At 49.3% G+C, this 22771-nt stretch overlaps 2 protein-coding genes across 3 annotated transcripts in view; both read left to right on the top strand.

The window, feature by feature from the left end:
- Nucleotides 1-22771, top strand: part of LOC117193175 — a 98458-nt gene that overhangs the window by 15551 nt on the left and 60136 nt on the right. The gene's annotated exons all lie outside the window — the stretch shown is intronic.
- LOC117193171 overlaps nt 20090-22771 on the top strand; it is a 33688-nt gene continuing 31006 nt past the window's right edge. Inside the window, exon 1 of one of the 2 annotated variants that reach the window (XM_033397906.1) lies at nt 20090-20537. The gene's annotated coding sequence lies outside the window, so the exon portion shown is untranslated. The remainder of the gene's footprint in view (nt 20538-22771) is intronic. The other variant, XM_033397905.1, reaches the window with a different exon arrangement.

Below are 22771 nucleotides of genomic sequence, written 5' to 3'. Positions count from 1 at the left end.
AATGTCGGCCTTGGTTGGTCCCTTCGGTATAATCACGGTTGCGGTTTGCCCTTGAAGGAACAGCCACGCCCGCTTCTTCGTAGGATATCCTGACCACCCTGAAGCGGATGTGTCCAGGAGGTGCAGCCACGCACGCCTCGTTCGGTGCGTCGTTCCTTGCAAGATATCCGGGTTCCTGAAGCGGATGTGTCCAGGAGGAGCAGCCACGCACGCCTCGTTCGGTGCGTCGTTCCTCGCAAGATATCCGGGTTCCTGAAGCGAATGTGTCCAGGAGGAGCAGCCACGCACGCCTCGTTCGGTGCGTCGTTCCTCGCAAGATATCCGGGTTCCTGATTGGTTTCGTCTCTGTGTATCCGGGGGGTCAGCATCGTTGTGGCGATTTGAGTAGATCCGCGTTGTAATCAAGATTGTTGTATATTGGTTCGGTCCGGGTCGCCTGCACTGTCCGTCCTGCTCTGGTCGGTCTTTTCGTCATCTTCGTCGATGGTCGGGTAGAATGCCTTCAGGTCTTTCAAACTAGCTGACCGCTGCTTACGTCCGTTTAGAATCTGTAATCGGACGAGATTCGGAGAGAGAAACTTGGTCACCCGGTATGGTCCCTCGTATTTCGAGGCCAACTTGGAGGCGAAGCTTGGACAGAGTGTGGCGACGTAGCATCACTTGGGATCCGATAGCCGGCTTCCATTCCCTACGGCGGAGGTTGTAATGTCGTTTTTGCTCCTCTGATGCTTTGTCGGCTTTGTCGCAGTTTGTTTTTACGATTTCGAACACCTCTCTCATCTGTCGGGCTCTGGTCTCCGGGTCGGTGATGCTGGTTCCCGTTCCTGGCGTAACCTCATCATACAAGGCGCCTGGCAGTCTTGGCTCGCGACCTTGGATCAAAAACGCGGGGCTGAATCGCGTTGAATCGGACACGCTAGAGTTAATCGCGAGCGTGATTTCTGGCAAGAGTTCATCCCAAGTGTTCTGTTTTTCGTCGATGTATTGCGCCAGCATCGTTTTAATTGTTCTGTTCGCGCGTTCCGTTGGATTTTGTTGGGGAGTGTACGGGGCAGTGTGCTGAAGTTCCATCCCTAGTCTTTTGCAGAACCCTTTGAACGATCGGCTGGTAAACTGTGCCCCATTGTCGCAAACGAAGGTACGAGGGGTACCAAAGCGGCTGAGGATTCGGAAGGATTCGGAACGATCTTTCCAGGTGGGGCGTAGTTGCCTTGCGTAGAGGCACCAGTTCGACCCACTTACTAAATGCGTCGAAGAAGACAAGGAGGACGGTGTTTTCATGTTTGGAGCGAAGCAACGGCCCAACAAAGTCTGCGCATAGCACGCTGAAGGGTTCGTCAACTTGTCTGGTGAACATTTTCCCCGCCGGTTTGAACTGGCTCACCTCTTATTTTTGGCACACGGCGGAACAGGCCTGGCCAGTAGTACTTTTGGGCGACTCGTGTGCTTGTTTTTCGGATTCCCAGATGTCCGGCCGTCGGGTGGTCATGGCATTCTTTTAGTACGCGTCGTCTATGGTCTGCAGCAACGCAGAGTTTCCATGGGGTGGAGTCTTCCTCTTCGGGCACGGTGTGCAGTCGCCGATACAGTTGTCCACTCTCGCTTCGGTAGTTTTCGTATTTGCCCGGCTGCTGCCTGATTCTCGCCAACATTTTCCTGATGCACTTGCACTGTGACTCTTCTTCCAGAGCTTGATGTAGTAACTCCAATGGTTGGCGGGAAAGTGCATCTGCTACCACGTTTTGCTTCCCTCGGCGATAGTGGATATCGAATTGATACTGCTGCAGCTCTAAAGCCCAACGTGCTATCCGTCCAGTGGGGCTGTCGATCGAGTTGATCCATTTCAGGGCGAGATGGTCCGTGATCACGTCGAATCGGTATCCTTCCATGTAACAGCGCAGCTTACGGATTGACCACACTATTGCCAAGCATTCCTTCTCAGTAACGGAGTAGTTCTCCTCGGCTTTGGACAAGCGTCGACTCGCGTAGACTATTACTCGTTCCTCGTCCCTTATCTTTTGCGTAAGAACGGCTCCTAATCCTTGTTCGCTAGCGTCGGTTTGCAATGAGAATTTTTCATGAAAATCAGGGCAGGCGAGAACCGGCGCTTCAGTTAACCTGATCTTCAACTCCTCGAAGGCTTTTTTCTGTTCTTCCGACCATTCCCATTGCCAATCTTTCCTTAACAACGCAGTCATGGGTTCGGAAAGGTTGGGTACAAATCGCCGGTACCAGGAGGCCATACCGATGCACCGGCGAAGTTCCTTGACACCTGCAGGGGGTTTCAGGTTGCGCACTGCGGCGATCTTGTCAGGATCCGTGTGTATGCCGTTCCCGCTGATGACGTGCCCTAAATATTTCAGTCTGCGTTTGAAGAAGCTGCATTTGTCCTGGCTGAGTCGAAGATTAGCCTTGCGCAGCCGCTGTAGAACTGTCCCGAGATGCCGCATGTGGGCCTCCACTGTGTGCCCGATAACGATAATATCGTCAAGATAGGCGAATGCGTGTGGTTCCATGTCAGGGCCAATCACGCTATCCAGTGCTCGCTGGATGGTCGCGCCGGCGGAGTGAAGGCCAAAAGGCATCACTTTCCAGTGAAACAATCCGCGGCCCGGCACGGTGAACGCCGTGCACTCGCGGCTGGCTGGGGCAAGCGGAATTTGCCAGTAGCCGCTCTTCAGATCCAGGGTCGATATGTACCTGGCATCTCTCAGCTTTTCCAATATGTGTTGAATCCTGGGGAGGGGGTACGCGTCGGGGATTGATCGCGCGTTCAACTGTCGGAAGTCTATGCACTCTTGTGGACTCTTCGAAGGTTCAATTTTCCCTTCCTTAAGCAGCTCGTCGACCTGTTTATTAATGACGGCTTGCATAGCGGGGTTTTTTGGATAATAACGTTGTTTTATAGGCTTGTTATCGCGCATCACGATGGTGTGTTCTGCAATGGGGGACACTCCGCTGAGGCCGTCGAATTGTTTCAGTTCTTGTTGCAACCATTCGTCTCTTGGATCGCCGTTGTACCTCGTGTACTCGGAAGGGGTTTTTCCGCATGGCTCTGGGGTCGAGGCCGGGGAGCGCCGATGTCCATCAGGGTTGGTATCCTGCCGGGGTCGAAACCTCGTCCGAATTCCTAGAATCCCTTGAAGGGACAGCCACGCACGTCTCGTTTGGTACGTCGTCCCTCGCAAGTTTTTCCCACCTCACCATCATGGATCCCAGGGGATCGGCCACGCACTCCTCGTTGGGTACGTCGTTCCTCGTCGGGTCCCGATGCTGGGTGATCGGGTCTCGGCTGAGATTCGTAGGTTGATCCAGGCTGGATGTGGATCCTATGTCTTGAGTCCTGGTATCATGGCTGTGTTTAAATTTCAGGCGCAAGGGGACTCCTCCACACTGCAGGGTCGCGTCTATTCCGCAAAGAAAATCCATTCCGAGGAGGACGTCATCCAGCACGTCTTTCATTACCAGCACCGGCATCTTTACTTGTTGATCTCCTAATCGTATGTCTGCCATCAGCGCCTGAGTCAATTCCCGGAGGGACCCATCCGCCAATCTGATCGTCGTTCGTACCATCGCTAAATTGTGTCCGTCCAGCTCCAGAGCTTTGCGTTCGCTAACGAAGCTCCGTGTGGCGCCTGTGTCCAGAGTAGCGAGCAGGTCCTCTCCTTCCATGGTTACTTGCGCGCGAATTAGTCCTCTTTCCAGCCGCAGGGTTCCCTTTACTGCCTCGGGGTGGGAGTGGCGGTCTTCGCCCGGTCGATATGTACTCTTGTGAGCGCCGAGTGAAGCGCCTGTCCGTTTCCCGACGAATTCCTGCGACAGCATTCGATGGTGCGTAGCCCGCGACGGCCGCAGTCCCAGCAGTATAAGACTTGGGGCCGTTCACACTCCCTGGAGAAGTGTCCGGACCCGCCGCAGTTCCTACAAGCATGGTGCACGTCGATTATGGTGTCGGCGTCTTGGATGATGGTTCCATTCCTGGCATCCGGCTGCTGCGAGTCCGTCGACCAATCCCTCACCTGGGTTCTATCGAGCCGGAGATCCTGTGTCCTCGCAGCCGCGTGATTCCTTGGTCCTCGTTGGCCGTTCGTTGGCCCTGAAGTTTCCCGGGGATGGGTGTCTCGTGCTTGGTTCGCGTAGCCCGTGAGTTCCGACGGGCCCTTGTTACGCGTCACCTCGAAGTTCACAACCAGTTGCGTTAGTTCGGTGAGAGAATCAAAATCTTTTCGCCTCGTAAACAACTGGTATTCCGGGAGCATGTTATCGTATATCCTTTCCAATTCCTGAGCCTCGGTGTATCCCGCGCGCTGCATCATTAGTCTAATGTCCACGAGGTACGTTTTAAACGCTTCTTTTGGTCGTTGAAAATGGGTTCGGATCTCGTCCTCTAGCCGTTGAAAGTACCGGGGAGGCAAAAAAAACTCTGAAAACTCTTTGCGGAAGGTCTCCCATGGTTCTCCACTGAGGCGGCTCGTTCGAAACCAACTCTCGGCCCGAGCGGTCAACAACACGAGGATTCCTTGTGATAAGTGTCGTAGATCTATCCTATAAGTGGCTTCCCTCTCTTGCACGTGCTCAAGGAAACTTAACGGATCGCCGGACCCATCAAACACGATTCCCCAGCGGACCATTGTCTCGGTGATCGCAGCGTTAAAATGCTCCTCGTTCCAGGTGGGCCCCTTCGTTGATGGGTCCTTGCTACCGTGCAGGTTTCTCTGCGCGGCACCGACGTCGATGCCGTGGAGCAGGCTCTCTACCGGCACAGCGGATCCCGACGCCACGATACTACGGCTACTGGCGGGTACGACATCATACGCAGCCGGGGGATGGGTTTGTAGGCTAAGAGGCGCGAGTGTAGAAGGGCGGGGAGAAAGTGGTTTAACCTCTGGAGTCACGGCGACTCCGTACTGGGCCTCCAGTTCCTCCAACCGAGAGCGCACCGTACTTGGTAAATCGGCCGAGTTTGCGAAGGTCGCGAGTCGACGTCTCAACTCTTCGACAGTTCCAGCACTGTCTAACCCAATCTCCGCGGTAATCGTCTCCAACTCGTTTTTGCGCCTAACCGAAATCCACTTGACTCCCATGCTGAGTTGGTCCGGGTCACTGCTGCTGCACGTGGTCCACGATCGAATGTCTGGGGCGTCGCCCGAAGAATCGAAAAACGTAGCTAATGATGCGGCGAAAGACGGGGCTCTGAATCCTTAAACGGCGAGGACGCGTGCGAGACTATTCGGTGGTGAATTACCGGTGGGCCGTCCTGGTCGGGGACCTGGAGACGGGGCTGGAGATTGGGCTGGCCCAATTAACACGCGCTTGTTCAGGGGTACTTTAGTCGTTGGTTTCTGCAGGATCGTTCCGATGAGAATCCGTTGGTTCGTGTTCAGCTACGGAGGGAGCGCGAGTTGGACAGAAGACGCGGGATCGCTGTCTTTCGCACGTTGTATGCTGACCGCTGTATTGCCCGTTGTGTTCCGATCGAAGGCAGGGGATCACTCTGTTTCACACGTTGTATATTGGCCGAAGGCTGAGGACTACTGTCTTTTCGCGCGTTGTATACTGATCGAAGGCTGAGGACTACTGTGTTTCACACGTTGTATGTTGACCGAAGGCTAAGGACTACTGGTTTTTCGCGCGTTGTATACTGATCGAAGGCTGAGGACTACTGCTACTACTACTACCACGCGAGAGAGCCGCGGGCGAATGGTTAGGTAAATAGTCGAAGATCGGGGGGTGCGGGTAGTATGAGGAATGGATAATTGCATGTATTATACTCGTGGGTCGTTCTTCACATCCCCGCCGCCGACGCCCAGAACTGTTCTCCGGTCTTCACCCCCTCTCTCCCCACTGAAATGTAACGGAGGTCTGGCTGCCCTTGGCTCTTTCCCCACTGTACCGGGCGCTATGATCCCGCATGGTTTTGCCCGAGTATAACGGGGACCACGGAATTTTCGTTCTGCTTTGCGTGCTGCTTCGTCGCTGGTGCTTCACTTGTATTTTTATACCCGATACTCAAAATGAGTATTGGGGTATATTAGATTTGTGGTAAAAGTGGATGTGTGTAACGTCCAGAAGGAATCGTTTCCGACCCCATAAAGTATATATATTCTTGATCAGCATCAATAGCCGAGTCGATTGAGCCCTGTCTGTCTGTCCGTCTGTCCGTCCGTCCGTCCGTCCGTCCGTCCGTCCTCTTCAGCGCCTAGTGCTCAAAGACTATAAGAGCTAGAGCAACGATGTTTTGGATCCGGACTTCTATGATATGTCACTGCTACAAAAATATTTCAAAACTTCGCCCCGCCCACTTCCGCCCCCACAAAGGACGAAAATCTGTGGCATCCACATTTTTAAAGATACGATAAAACCAAAAACGCAGAATCGGTGAGGATGACCATATCTTCTACAGTGCAAAATCTGAACCAGATCGTATAATGATTATAGCCAGAATCAATCCACAATATTGCACATTCGAGAAAACTAAAAACGCAGAATCATAGATAATGACCATATCTATCAGATTGCTGAATCTGGATCAGATCGGATCATTTTTGTAGCCAAAAGCAAGAAATCAATTTTCAGTAGCTACGCAGCGCCCGACGTCACGCTCAGACTGATTTTCTGTCTCTCTCGCACGCACTCTTTGTCGTCCTCGGTTTGATGCGGCGCTACCTACGCGATCTACTTGTGGGTCTTTAGGCCACGAAGGGTGAAATCCCCCCAGAAAACTATCGTTTGAATTGTCTCAACAGTCCCTGCTCGGGCGCCATCTGTAAAGTAGTGATCCTAGGATCATTATCAGTCTGCCCAGGGTCGAGGTGAGCCGCGGGTCCGGTGAGGAGGAGGAAAGGGAGAGAACGCATACCGCTTCTTACTCCAGCAGGGTAAAACCCTGTTGCCAGAGTCAGGGCGGGAGCGTAGGGACCAAGCATGGCTAGAAAAAAGGAAGGGGGGTGCACCCGCCGAAACGCGTACCACTTCTCACTCCAGCAGGGTAAAACCCTGTTGCCAGAGTCAGAGCGGGAGCGTAGGGACCGAAAACAGCCAGGAAAACGGAAGGGGAAGGGGGAGAGATGACTGCAGCCGGTGGTCCGACCGGGGAAAGCAAATGGAAGCAGTAGAATTCTTAGTCATATGATCGAAGTTTTATTGGCATGGTTTCCCTCGCACTCCCTGCTACTTCTACTACTACCTGGGCCATCGGCCAGCTCACCCGCGGATCCGGCGTCTGTGCTCCTGCAGCTCGTCCATTCTTCTCCACTTCTTGGGCGCCCGGCCGTTCAACACTTTTTCTTGCTTTTCTAGTCACTCCGCGGCGTTCCGTCTTGCTCGCTTCCGAAAATCGACTCCCGCTCTCGCCACGGTCGCTCGACGCTCTCACCACGCCTGGCGCTCGTTTTCGGGCTAACGGGACTTTCTCGAAAGAGATCTGCTCTGTTGCCGGCTGAGCGTGGCTCTCTCTGTTCGCTGTTCTCTTTGCGGCTATTCTGTGTGAGCTGGCCGTTTGGCGGGATTTCGGCTATGCAAAAATTAACTAGAAGATGATTTTTACTGATACAAATCTCGCTCCATTGCGATGTCTTATATTTTCAGGTTGTCTTTTTAATCAATTAACTCTCGTTACTATGTGAGGCTCCCAGTATGGGTCCTCACAATATAAATAAATATTTAAACGACAACATTTATACGGGCAAGTATTTAGTGGTTTGATACTATACTACGTACAACAAAGGCAACCAATGAACCACGAGGCACACACTTAAACACACACAAGCCATAGGAAGGAAAAGAAGGAACTACTACTCTATTGCGAAATCCCTTTCAGACAATTACAAATTGCATTTATGTCAGTCATTTTATTTTTTCGACTTTTTTGAGTATGTTCAATATTTTGAATTTTTTGAAAACAGCAGCCCGCACAGACATTCTTCTGTTTCGTTATGATTACAACTGAAATCAAATCAAACTATATAATGTGAATGTATAATTAAGTGTTATTCCATACAAAGTAAAAAGATGCATTATATAAAATATAAATCTTAAATTAGCGTTATATTAAGCAAAAGAATGAGACAGAAACCAATCGGGAAGAGCTCCAAGAAGAGAAGAGAAAGAGCGGAGCGGCCAGGAGGCGAATTGATCTTTATAAATTATGTTTAAACATATAGAATTCGGACTGATGTCAACAAACCAACACGCCTACACCAAGGGGAAATCAGTGGAGACGGCACTACACTCGCTAGTAGCCACCATCGAGAGCACCCTTCACAACAAAAAGTATGCTTTGGGAGCATTTGTGGACATCTCAGGAGCATTCAACAACGTGGCAACAACCGCAATAACAAGTCGCCTAGAAGCGAATAACATACACCCTGCAATCAACGTCTGGATCAAAAACCTCCTAAGTTGTAGACGGGTGCAACCGGAGTGGGGCACTGCTTCCATGGTAAAGGGGGCACACAGAGGCACACCTCAAGGTGGAGTCCTGTCGCCACTACTGTGGAATTTGGTGGTCGACGACCTCATTAAGAGATTTGAAAGGAAGGCCCCAAAAATAACAGCTTATGCAGACGACATAAGCATACTTATTACGGGTGTATGTCCATCGACCCTCAGCTCCATAATGGAACGTACACTCAGGGAGATACGTGAGTGGGCGGAAGAGGTAGGACACAGTATCAACGCGGACAAGACGGACCTCATCCTCTTTACCAAGAGGTACAAGGTACCGATATGGACCCCCCCGAAAATTTACCAAAATTGACAGCAAGCTGGCATGGAGGCCCAATGTAGTGGAAAGGGTGAAGAAGGCTACCATTGCGCTTTATGCATCCAAGAAGATGCTCAGCAGCACATGGGGCCTGTCACCTGCTCTAATGCACTGGATCTACATCTCGGTGGTGCGACCAACTCTGCTGTATGGAGCCTTAGTGTGGTGGCAGGCTACTGAAAAGAAGACATACCATAAGCTTATGGAAAAGACTCAGCGACAGGCTCTGCTCTGAATTACAGGGGCGCTGAGGTCAACCCCATCAAAAGCACTCGAAACTGTACTCGGAATCGACCCCCTGGACATTCACGCTCGCCTGATTGCGGGAAAGGCAGCACAACGCCTTATAGCATCAGGAAACCTATCGATACAAGGATACGGGCACAGTTCAATTGGCAGGGACATGACCGGATCAACTGATTACATGACCCCCCAAACTTGCCTTGACGTCAAAACAACCACATCTTTGGGACCTGAAGACTGGAAAATTGGAAGGGACCAAACTGAGCACCTCAATATATACACAGACGGCTCCAAGATGGACGGAGGAGTAGGAGCGGGCCTATACTGTACAGACCCTGAGATAAGGCTGTCGTATAAGCTACCGGACCAATGCAGCATATTCCAGGCAGAAGTTTTTGCCATCGGGAAAGCAGCGGAGGTCGCTCTCCTGACAGAACGAGCACACGATGCGGTCAACCTATTCGTCGACAGCCAAGCGGCGATAAGATCCATGCAGTAGTCCGCGGTCAGTTCCAGAAGTGTCTTGGCGAGCAGGGAGGCATTAGACATCCTAAGCACGACAAAGACAGTGCGGATCTATTGGGTTCCCAGCCACCAGGGCATCGAAGGAAACGAAGCGGCGGACGTACTAGCTAAGGAAGGCGTCTAAGAACGTGCCTGTCTCCCTTAAACGGTGCAATGCGATCTAGAGAAGCAGGCTAGAACACAGACTGATAGCAGGTGGAACAGTACCACATGCAGAACCTCGAAGATAATGTGCAAGGAACGCAACGAGAAACTTAGCCACTACCTACTGCACCTACCACGAAAGGACTCTAGATTGCTAGTGGGAATACTTACAGGTCACTGTCTGGCTGCTGCACATGCAGCTAAGCTAGGCATCACCAACAGAGACAGTTGTAGGAAATGTGATGAACCTGGGACTATCGAAACCCTGGAACATCTCATCTGCTACTGTCCGGCTCTCTCAAGGGCAAGGAGGAGATACCTGGGCGCCCCAGTGCTGGCATCACTGGAAGATGCCTCCAAAAGGACGCCTCAGGCACTGCTGGCCTATGCTAAAAACACCTCGATTCTCGGGGACTTTAAAACCACCTAAACACTCCCGCGACGGTTCATACACCCCCCTATCCGAATAACTAAGGGCCAGATTGGCCTATGCGTGGCCCCGCTGAGGGCCGTCCGGGTTAACCTAACCTAACCTATAGAATTCGGTGGTATACTATACTTGAATTGCCTTCTTTATGACTTACTTAAATTAAAATTTTGTAGCATACAAATCTATTTTTTGAGTTGTATTCTTTTGCATTTTCGGTTTTCAGTTTTCTGTTAATGGCGCCGAGTGGAAATTAGTTTGGTGCGCATATCATTAGTAAATGGAAAATTGGAGTATTCGACTTATAAACGCATATAAAGAAACGTAAACGAAATAAAGAAAATACAAATCACAAACATGTAAAGCACATAATGGGCTAAAGAAAAACAAAATAAAATGATACGATTTTTAAAGATACGATAAAACCAAAAACGCAGAATCGGTGAGGATGACCATATCTTCTACAGTGCAAAATCTAAACCAGATCGTATAATGATTATAGCCAGAATCAATCCACAATATTGCACATTCGAGAAAACTAAAAACGCAGAATCATAGATAATGACCATATCTATCAGATTGCTGAATCTGGATCAGATCGGATCATTTTTGTAGCCAAAAGCAAGAAATCAATTTTCAGTAGCTACGCAGCGCCCGACGTCACGCTCAGACTGATTTTCTGTCTCTCTCGCACGCACTCTTTGTCGTCCTCGGTTTGATGCGGCGCTACCTACGCGATCTACTTGTGGGTCTTTAGGCCACGAAGGGTGAAATCCCCCCAGAAAACTATCGTTTGAATTGTCTCAACAGTCCCTGCTCGGGCGCCATCTGTAAAGTAGTGATCCTAGGCTGGGGTCATTATCAGTCTGCCCAGGGTCGAGGTGAGCCGCGGGTCCGGTGAGGAGGAGGAAAGGGAGAGAACGCATACCGCTTCTTACTCCAGCAGGGTAAAACCCTGTTGCCAGAGTCAGGGCGGGAGCGTAGGGACCAAGCATGGCTAGAAAAAAGGAAGGGGGGTGCACCCGCCGAAACGCGTACCACTTCTCACTCCAGCAGGGTAAAACCCTGTTGCCAGAGTCAGAGCGGGAGCGTAGGGACCGAAAACAGCCAGGAAAACGGAAGGGGAAGGGGGAGAGATGACTGCAGCCGGTGGTCCGACCGGGGAAAGCAAATGGAAGCAGTAGAATTCTTAGTCATATGATCGAAGTTTTATTGGCATGGTTTCCCTCGCACTCCCTGCTACTTCTACTACTACCTGGGCCATCGGCCAGCTCACCCGCGGATCCGGCGTCTGTGCTCCTGCAGCTCGTCCATTCTTCTCCACTTCTTGGGCGCCCGGCCGTTCAACACTTTTTCTTGCTTTTCTAGTCACTCCGCGGCGTTCCGTCTTGCTCGCTTCCGAAAATCGACTCCCGCTCTCGCCACGGTCGCTCGACGCTCTCACCACGCCTGGCGCTCGTTTTCGGGCCAACGGGACTTTCTCGAAAGAGATCTGCTCTGTTGCCGGCTGAGCGTGGCTCTCTCTGTTCGCTGTTCTCTTTGCGGCTATTCTGTGTGAGCTGGCCGTTTGGCGGGATTTCGGCTATGCAAAAATTAACTAGAAGATGATTTTTACTGATACAAATCTCGCTCCATTGCGATGTCTTATATTTTCAGGTTGTCTTTTTAATCAATTAACTCTCGTTACTATGTGAGGCTCCCAGTATGGGTCCTCACAATATAAATAAATATTTAAACGACAACATTTATACGGGCAAGTATTTAGTGGTTTGATACTATACTACGTACAACAAAGGCAACCAATGAACCACGAGGCACACACTTAAACACACACAAGCCATAGGAAGGAAAAGAAGGAACTACTACTCTATTGCGAAATCCCTTTCAGACAATTACAAATTGCATTTATGTCAGTCATTTTATTTTTTCGACTTTTTTGAGTATGTTCAATATTTTGAATTTTTTGAAAACAGCAGCCCGCACAGACATTCTTCTGTTTCGTTATGATTACAACTGAAATCAAATCAAACTATATAATGTGAATGTATAATTAAGTGTTATTCCATACAAAGTAAAAAGATGCATTATATAAAATATAAATCTTAAATTAGCGTTATATTAAGCAAAAGAATGAGACAGAAACCAATCGGGAAGAGCTCCAAGAAGAGAAGAGAAAGAGCGGAGCGGCCAGGAGGCGAATTGATCTTTATAAATTATGTTTAAACATATAGAATTCGGACTGATGTCAACAAACCAACACGCCTACACCAAGGGGAAATCAGTGGAGACGGCACTACACTCGCTAGTAGCCACCATCGAGAGCACCCTTCACAACAAAAAGTATGCTTTGGGAGCATTTGTGGACATCTCAGGAGCATTCAACAACGTGGCAACAACCGCAATAACAAGTCGCCTAGAAGCGAATAACATACACCCTGCAATCAACGTCTGGATCAAAAACCTCCTAAGTTGTAGACGGGTGCAACCGGAGTGGGGCACTGCTTCCATGGTAAAGGGGGCACACAGAGGCACACCTCAAGGTGGAGTCCTGTCGCCACTACTGTGGAATTTGGTGGTCGACGACCTCATTAAGAGATTTGAAAGGAAGGCCCCAAAAATAACAGCTTATGCAGACGACATAAGCATACTTATTACGGGTGTATGTCCATCGACCCTCAGCTCCATAATGGAACGTACACTCAGGGAGATACGTGAGTGGGCGGAAGAGGTAGGACACAGTATCAACGCGGACAAGACGGACCTCATCCTCTTTACCAAGAGGTACAAGGTACCGATATGGACCCCCCGAAAATTTACCAAAATTGACAGCAAGCTGGCATGGAGGCCCAATGTAGTGGAAAGGGTGAAGAAGGCTACCATTGCGCTTTATGCATCCAAGAAGATGCTCAGCAGCACATGGGGCCTGTCACCTGCTCTAATGCACTGGATCTACATCTCGGTGGTGCGACCAACTCTGCTGTATGGAGCCTTAGTGTGGTGGCAGGCTACTGAAAAGAAGACATACCATAAGCTTATGGAAAAGACTCAGCGACAGGCTCTGCTCTGAATTACAGGGGCGCTGAGGTCAACCCCATCAAAAGCACTCGAAACTGTACTCGGAATCGACCCCCTGGACATTCACGCTCGCCTGATTGCGGGAAAGGCAGCACAACGCCTTATAGCATCAGGAAACCTATCGATACAAGGATACGGGCACAGTTCAATTGGCAGGGACATGACCGGATCAACTGATTACATGACCCCCCAAACTTGCCTTGACGTCAAAACAACCACATCTTTGGGACCTGAAGACTGGAAAATTGGAAGGGACCAAACTGAGCACCTCAATATATACACAGACGGCTCCAAGATGGACGGAGGAGTAGGAACGGGCGTGAACAGTACAGACCCTGAGATAAGGCTGTCGTATAAGCTACCGGACCAATGCAGCATATTCCAGGCAGAAGTTTTTGCCATCGGGAAAGCAGCGGAGGTCGCTCTCCTGACAGAACGAGCACACGATGCGGTCAACCTATTCGTCGACAGCCAAGCGGCGATAAGATCCATGCAGTAGTCCGCGGTCAGTTCCAGAAGTGTCTTGGCGAGCAGGGAGGCATTAGACATCCTAAGCACGACAAAGACAGTGCGGATCTATTGGGTTCCCAGCCACCAGGGCATCGAAGGAAACGAAGCGGCGGACGTACTAGCGAAACTGTACTCGGAATCGACCCCCTGGACATTCACGCTCGCCTGATTGCGGGAAAGGCAGCACAACGCCTTATAGCATCAGGAAACCTATCGATACAAGGATACGGGCACAGTTCAATTGGCAGGGACATGACCGGATCAACTGATTACATGACCCCCCAAACTTGCCTTGACGTCAAAACAACCACATCTTTGGGACCTGAAGACTGGAAAATTGGAAGGGACCAAACTGAGCACCTCAATATATACACAGACGGCTCCAAGATGGACGGAGGAGTAGGAGCGGGCCTATACTGTACAGACCCTGAGATAAGGCTGTCGTATAAGCTACCGGACCAATGCAGCATATTCCAGGCAGAAGTTTTTGCCATCGGGAAAGCAGCGGAGGTCGCTCTCCTGACAGAACGAGCACACGATGCGGTCAACCTATTCGTCGACAGCCAAGCGGCGATAAGATCCATGCAGTAGTCCGCGGTCAGTTCCAGAAGTGTCTTGGCGAGCAGGGAGGCATTAGACATCCTAAGCACGACAAAGACAGTGCGGATCTATTGGGTTCCCAGCCACCAGGGCATCGAAGGAAACGAAGCGGCGGACGTACTAGCTAAGGAAGGCGTCTAAGAACGTGCCTGTCTCCCTTAAACGGTGCAATGCGATCTAGAGAAGCAGGCTAGAACACAGACTGATAGCAGGTGGAACAGTACCACATGCAGAACCTCGAAGATAATGTGCAAGGAACGCAACGAGAAACTTAGCCACTACCTACTGCACCTACCACGAAAGGACTCTAGATTGCTAGTGGGAATACTTACAGGTCACTGTCTGGCTGCTGCACATGCAGCTAAGCTAGGCATCACCAACAGAGACAGTTGTAGGAAATGTGATGAACCTGGGACTATCGAAACCCTGGAACATCTCATCTGCTACTGTCCGGCTCTCTCAAGGGCAAGGAGGAGATACCTGGGCGCCCCAGTGCTGGCATCACTGGAAGATGCCTCCAAAAGGACGCCTCAGGCACTGCTGGCCTATGCTAAAAACACCTCGATTCTCGGGGACTTTAAAACCACCTAAACACTCCCGCGACGGTTCATACACCCCCCTATCCGAATAACTAAGGGCCAGATTGGCCTATGCGTGGCCCCGCTGAGGGCCGTCCGGGTTAACCTAACCTAACCTATAGAATTCGGTGGTATACTATACTTGAATTGCCTTCTTTATGACTTACTTAAATTAAAATTTTGTAGCATACAAATCTATTTTTTGAGTTGTATTCTTTTGCATTTTCGGTTTTCAGTTTTCTGTTAATGGCGCCGAGTGGAAATTAGTTTGGTGCGCATATCATTAGTAAATGGAAAATTGGAGTATTCGACTTATAAACGCATATAAAGAAACGTAAACGAAATAAAGAAAATACAAATCACAAACATGTAAAGCACATAATGGGCTAAAGAAAAACAAAATAAAATGATACGATTTTTAAAGATACGATAAAACCAAAAACGCAGAATCGGTGAGGATGACCATATCTTCTACAGTGCAAAATCTAAACCAGATCGTATAATGATTATAGCCAGAATCAATCCACAATATTGCACATTCGAGAAAACTAAAAACGCAGAATCATAGATAATGACCATATCTATCAGATTGCTGAATCTGGATCAGATCGGATCATTTTTGTAGCCAAAAGCAAGAAATCAATTTTCAGTAGCTACGCAGCGCCCGACGTCACGCTCAGACTGATTTTCTGTCTCTCTCGCACGCACTCTTTGTCGTCCTCGGTTTGATGCGGCGCTACCTACGCGATCTACTTGTGGGTCTTTAGGCCACGAAGGGTGAAATCCCCCCAGAAAACTATCGTTTGAATTGTCTCAACAGTCCCTGCTCGGGCGCCATCTGTAAAGTAGTGATCCTAGGCTGGGGTCATTATCAGTCTGCCCAGGGTCGAGGTGAGCCGCGGGTCCGGTGAGGAGGAGGAAAGGGAGAGAACGCATACCGCTTCTTACTCCAGCAGGGTAAAACCCTGTTGCCAGAGTCAGGGCGGGAGCGTAGGGACCAAGCATGGCTAGAAAAAAGGAAGGGGGGTGCACCCGCCGAAACGCGTACCACTTCTCACTCCAGCAGGGTAAAACCCTGTTGCCAGAGTCAGAGCGGGAGCGTAGGGACCGAAAACAGCCAGGAAAACGGAAGGGGAAGGGGGAGAGATGACTGCAGCCGGTGGTCCGACCGGGGAAAGCAAATGGAAGCAGTAGAATTCTTAGTCATATGATCGAAGTTTTATTGGCATGGTTTCCCTCGCACTCCCTGCTACTTCTACTACTACCTGGGCCATCGGCCAGCTCACCCGCGGATCCGGCGTCTGTGCTCCTGCAGCTCGTCCATTCTTCTCCACTTCTTGGGCGCCCGGCCGTTCAACACTTTTTCTTGCTTTTCTAGTCACTCCGCGGCGTTCCGTCTTGCTCGCTTCCGAAAATCGACTCCCGCTCTCGCCACGGTCGCTCGACGCTCTCACCACGCCTGGCGCTCGTTTTCGGGCCAACGGGACTTTCTCGAAAGAGATCTGCTCTGTTGCCGGCTGAGCGTGGCTCTCTCTGTTCGCTGTTCTCTTTGCGGCTATTCTGTGTGAGCTGGCCGTTTGGCGGGATTTCGGCTATGCAAAAATTAACTAGAAGATGATTTTTACTGATACAAATCTCGCTCCATTGCGATGTCTTATATTTTCAGGTTGTCTTTTTAATCAATTAACTCTCGTTACTATGTGAGGCTCCCAGTATGGGTCCTCACAATATAAATAAATATTTAAACGACAACATTTATACGGGCAAGTATTTAGAGGTTTGATACTATACTACGTACAACAAAGGCAACCAATGAACCACGAGGCACACACTTAAACACACACAAGCCATAGGAAGGAAAAGAAGGAACTACTACTCTATTGCGAAATCCCTTTCAGACAATTACAAATTGCATTTATGTCAGTCATTTTATTTTTTCGACTTTTTTGAGTATGTTCAATATTTTGAATTTTTTGAAAACAGCAGCCCGCACAGACATTCTTCTGTTTCGTTATGATTACAACTGAAATCAAATCAAACTATATAATGTGAATGTATAATTAAGTGTTATTCCATACAAAGTAAAAAGATGCATTATATAAAATATAAATCTTAAATTAGCGTTATATTAAGCAAAAGAATGAGACAGAAACCAATCGGGAAGAGCTCCAAGAAGAGAAGAGAAAGAGCGGAGCGGCCAGGAGGCGAATTGATCTTTATAAATTATGTTTAAACATATAGAATTCGGACTGATGTCAACAAACCAACACGCCTACACCAAGGGGAAATCAGTGGAGACGGCACTACACTCGCCCGCAGCCACCATCGAGAGCACCCTTCACAACAAAAAGTATGCTTTGGGAGCATTTGAGGACATCTCAGGAGCATTCAACAACGTGGCAACAACCGCAATAACAAGTCGCCTAGAAGCGAATAACATACACCCTGCAATCAACGTCTGCATCAAAAACCTCCTAAGTTGTAGACGGGTGCAACCGGAGTGGGGCACTGCTTCCATGGTAAAGGGGGCACACAGAGGCACACCTCAAGGTGGAGTCCTGTCGCCACTACTGTGGAATTTGGTGGTCGACGACCTCATTAAGAGATTTGAAAGGAAGGCCCCAAAAATAACAGCTTATGCAGACGACATAAGCATACTTATTACGGGTGTATGTCCATCGACCCTCAGCTCCATAATGGAACGTACACTCAGGGAGATACGTGAGTGGGCGGAAGAGGTAGGACACAGTATCAACGCGGACAAGACGGACCTCATCCTCTTTACCAAGAGGTACAAGGTACCGATATGGACCCCCCCGAAAATTTACCAAAATTGACAGCAAGCTGGCATGGAGGCCCAATGTAGTGGAAAGGGTGAAGAAGGCTACCATTGCGCTTTATGCATCCAAGAAGATGCTCAGCAGCACATGGGGCCTGTCACCTGCTCTAATGCACTGGATCTACATCTCGGTGGTGCGACCAACTCTGCTGTATGGAGCCTTAGTGTGGTGGCAGGCTACTGAAAAGAAGACATACCATAAGCTTATGGAAAAGACTCAGCGACAGGCTCTGCTCTGAATTACAGGGGCGCTGAGGTCAACCCCATCAAAAGCACTCGAAACTGTACTCGGAATCGACCCCCTGGACATTCACGCTCGCCTGATTGCGGGAAAGGCAGCACAACGCCTTATAGCATCAGGAAACCTATCGATACAAGGATACGGGCACAGTTCAATTGGCAGGGACATGACCGGATCAACTGATTACATGACCCCCCAAACTTGCCTTGACGTCAAAACAACCACATCTTTGGGACCTGAAGACTGGAAAATTGGAAGGGACCAAACTGAGCACCTCAATATATACACAGACGGCTCCAAGATGGACGGAGGAGTAGGAGCGGGCCTATACTGTACAGACCCTGAGATAAGGCTGTCGTATAAGCTACCGGACCAATGCAGCATATTCCAGGCAGAAATTTTTGCCATCGGGAAAGCAGCGGAGGTCGCTCTCCTGACAGAACGAGCACACGATGCGGTCAACCTATTCGTCGACAGCCAAGCGGCGATAAGATCCATGCAGTAGTCCGCGGTCAGTTCCAGAAGTGTCTTGGCGAGCAGGGAGGCATTAGACATCCTAAGCACGACAAAGACAGTGCGGATCTATTGGGTTCCCAGCCACCAGGGCATCGAAGGAAACGAAGCGGCGGACGTACTAACTAAGGAAGGCGTCTAAGAACGTGCCTGTCTCCCTTAAACGGTGCAATGCGATCTAGAGAAGCAGGCTAGAACACAGACTGATAGCAGGTGGAACAGTACCACATGCAGAACCTCGAAGATAATGTGCAAGGAACGCAACGAGAAACTTAGCCACTACCTACTGCACCTACCACGAAAGGACTCTAGATTGCTAGTGGGAATACTTACAGGTCACTGTCTGGCTGCTGCACATGCAGCTAAGCTAGGCATCACCAACAGAGACAGTTGTAGGAAATGTGATGAACCTGGGGCTATCGAAACCCTGGAACATCTCATCTGCTACTGTCCGGCTCTCTCAAGGGCAAGGAGGAGATACCTGGGCGCCCCAGTGCTGGCATCATTGGAAGATGCCTCCAAAAGGACGCCTCAGGAACTGCTGGCCACTCCCGCGATGGTTCATACACCCCCCTATCAGGATAACTAAGGGCCAGGGGGCCCGCGTGGCCCCGCTGAGGGCCGTCCGGGTTAACCTAACCTAACCTATAGAATTCGGTGGTATACTATACTTGAATTGCCTTCTTTATGATTTACTTAAATTAAAATTTTGTAGCATACAAATCTATTTTTTGAGTTGTATTCTTTTGCATTTTCGGTTTTCAGTTTTCTGTTCATGGCGCCGAGTGGAAATTAGTTTGGTGCGCATATCATTAGTAAATGGAAAATTGGAGTATTCGACTTATAAACGCATATAAAGAAACGTAAACGAAATAAAGAAAATACAAATCACAAACATGTAAAGCACATAATGGGTTAAAGAAAAACAAAATAAAATGATGAAAGTCGGCAAATAAAGTAACATTTCATAGTAAACTTTTCTAGTTTTACATTTTTTCAAATATTGCGGTTCTTTTGGACATGGCTGCTGCCATGAAACTAGGCTGGATTGGATGAAACTAACAAAGCTGTCTGCTATAAAGGGAACTCACGGACACCTGTGGTTGATTTTAACAAGGCGCAGGAGAGCCACCTGTCGATGACATCATAGTTTGTATGTTCCGTTTAAAGGGTGAGACCGAAAACTGAAAGCAAAAAAATACCACTGATACTAAGCGTATCCAGCGTATACTAAAAGCGTGTTTATGCAGCGGTTCAGAGCGTCCACACAGCTACTTTCTCCAGCGACGAAAAAATGAGTCGCTATTTTGAATGGGGTATAAAAAAGGGTATGGAAAACAGGCAAAAACAGAAAAGGCAAATTTCAATTACAATATATATATTTAAATATACCTGAAAACAAAATCGGGTTTTCGTATATTGGGTATATTCAAGGCACATTGGGCAAATGGGGTGGATTTTACCTTGTATGCGTTGCATTTTCTGGGCCCTGTTGCCAGTTGTGCATACCTTTTTATAAGCTTCCCTCCATGGTATGTTAAGCAAATGGGGTGGATTTTACCTTGCAGGCGTTGCATTTTCTGGACCATGTTGCCTGTTGTCCATACCCTTTTGTTCACATAATTTTCCCAGCGGTTCACCGCGTCCGAACGCGCTTTCGCGAAAAAAGATTAACTTTTTTGTGAATTAATCACAAACGACCACGACCGCGTCGCGCCGGAAAATAGAATGTCCAACGATACGACGTTCTGTGCAGTTTTCTCTCCGTCGAGTTGATTGATTGCCCTGCCCTGCGGCTTTCCACCACCCACAGATGCGCGCTCACACACGCCCTGCGGACGTGCTGCATACATACATATGTACTACAACAACAGAGCTGCAGCCCAATCGCATCGCGTCTGATTGAATCGCAGTCAAGTGTTTTGTTGTTTAGCCGTTCTACGTGGTGCGAATAGTATATGCAAATCCTAATTACACTCGCGGAACGAAAGTGAATGTCGGCGAACACACAATAAAACGAGGGGGAACGTTGTGAGTTGCTGCGGACACCGCAACTCTACGGTTATACCCGATACTAAGTCAGTATGGCTCTCCTCCGGCAGACGCCGCTAATATTAAACGACACGACAAAGAGTGCGTGCAAGAGAGACAGAAAATCAGTCTGAGCGTGACGTCGGGCGCTGCGTAGCCACTGCAAATTGATTTGTTCCTATTGGCTATAAAAATGATCTGATCTGATCCAGATTTAGCAATCTGGCAAATTTCAATGGTCATTATCTATGTTTGAGATGCCAAGCTTTTTTGGCACCTATGTGTTTCAAAAATGAAAAGAGATTTTGGGTTAAACCTTATAATTCGTATTTAATCTTGGTGGCTTAGCGGAAGCCGATTGCTGGCTTTTGCGAGATCGATATGCAACCAATGCGCAGAGGGGTTAGCATAGAACTAAACTATAGACGACGGCGTTAGATCAAAGTGATTGCCGAAGTGGCGGCAGCAGATCAAAGTAGTTGCCGAAGTGGCGGCGGCAGAGTGCCCCTTTAGCGGGAGAGCGCAGCAGCTCTGCAGAACGTCAACGTTTTACAACATAGGCGGCTCTCTCTGCTCATACAATAATAATGTTAAAGCTACGGTTATTCTTCAGCGGCTGCCCCGAACATACCACCCCCGTTGGGAGCTAGTCTCTCAACAGATTCCTTAAGGGGCAGCAAACATAGCCGAGTGACGGCCCTCCTGATGTTTCCTGAGGATGTCTTCAGGTCAGCGACGCGACACACTCCGTCCTTGCCCAAAACGACATCGACCACTCTAGCCTGTGGCCAACGCATTGGAGGAAGATTTTCGTCCTTCACCAGAACGAGGTCGTTCTTGCAGATGTTTTGCGCGGGGGTACGCCACTTCGCGCGCTCTTGCAAAAGAGTGAGATACTCTTCGCGCCAACGTCTCCAAAATATTTGCTGTAGTTGGGTGACCCGCTGCCAGCCATCCAGACGATTGTAGTTCAGCTTCGTTAGGTCAGGCTCGAGGATTTGCTCATGGGGGCCGCCTAAAAGCAGATGAGCAGGAGTCAAAACGTCTAAATCATCAGGATTTTCTGAAAGCGAGAGCAAAGGGCGAGAGTTAACAATTGCAGTGATCTGACAGACCAGAGTGCGCAGCTCGTCGAAGCTAAGCACAGATGGTCCAACTGAGCGGTACAGGTGATATTTTGCGGTCTTCACGGCCGCTTCCCACAACCCGCCAAAATGCGGAGAGCGAGGTGGGATGAAACGCCAGTCGATCGAGTCAGCCAAGCAGGATTCGTGGACCTCCTTCATATGCAGTTCGCTCAGACAAAGCTTTTTTAGCTCCAGAAGCTCGTTCTTGGCCCCAACGAAGTTTGTCGCATTGTCCGACCAAATTTGACTTGGCCTTCCTCGAGTGGAAGTAAAACGCTTTAGTGCGCCTAGAAACGATGCGGTGGTCAAATCCTTTACGAGCTCCATGTGTATAGCCTTAGAAGTGAAACAGATGAATACGCTAATGTAGCACTTGATCGGAGGCCTCGTGCGGATTTCTGATCGGTAGAAAAAAGGTCCACAGTAATCTACTCCAGTGACTTCAAAAGCTCGAGATCCTTCCAAACGTTCCTTAGGTAGGTCTCCCATGATGTGGTCGACCATGCGCGGCCTAGTCCTGAAGCATCTCACACATCTGCTGACGACCCTTGACACTGCCTTAACACCTCCAATGGGCCAATATTCCAGCCGAATTTTGGATAGCAAGGCGCGAGGTCCGGCATGGAGGTTTCTTTCATGATAATATCTTATCAGCGCAAAGGTAATGGAATGTCCCTTTGGCAGAATGAGCGGGTGCTGAGCGTCAAATCCTAGCGATGAGTTGCCAAGACGACCTCCAACTCTAAGTAGTCCAGAATGATCGATGAACGGGTTGAGCGAACTAATAGAACTGGATTTCATGACTTGACCATTGCGCCGAATCTCCTTTATGTCCATCCACAAATTTGCCAGCTGAATGTGTCGAATTAGAAGATGCGTTCCTTGCCGAATATCAGAAACGGTGAGTCCTGGATGCCTAAGACGATGTATAAATTTATGCATGCAGGCGAATGTGCGCTGCATGCGAAAGAATGAATTCGCAAATTTGCATCCGGACGTGAGATCGGCATGTGGAGACGTGATTAGCAATCCTCTCTTGCGAAGCTCCAAAGTTGCTATGTTGTTAGTAGGAGATACAGGCCACTTATCCTTGGAGCCTAGCAAAAAGGATGGGCCGTGAAACCATAGCTCTGACTGGATAAGATGGTTGGGAA

The sequence above is a fragment of the Drosophila miranda genome (genome assembly GCF_003369915.1).
Source record: "Drosophila miranda strain MSH22 chromosome Y unlocalized genomic scaffold, D.miranda_PacBio2.1 Contig_Y2_pilon, whole genome shotgun sequence".
Classification (NCBI taxonomy): Eukaryota; Metazoa; Arthropoda; class Insecta; order Diptera; family Drosophilidae; genus Drosophila; species Drosophila miranda.
The sequence above is the reverse complement of the archived record's forward strand: the minus strand, read 5'-3'. Positions and strand labels throughout refer to the sequence as shown.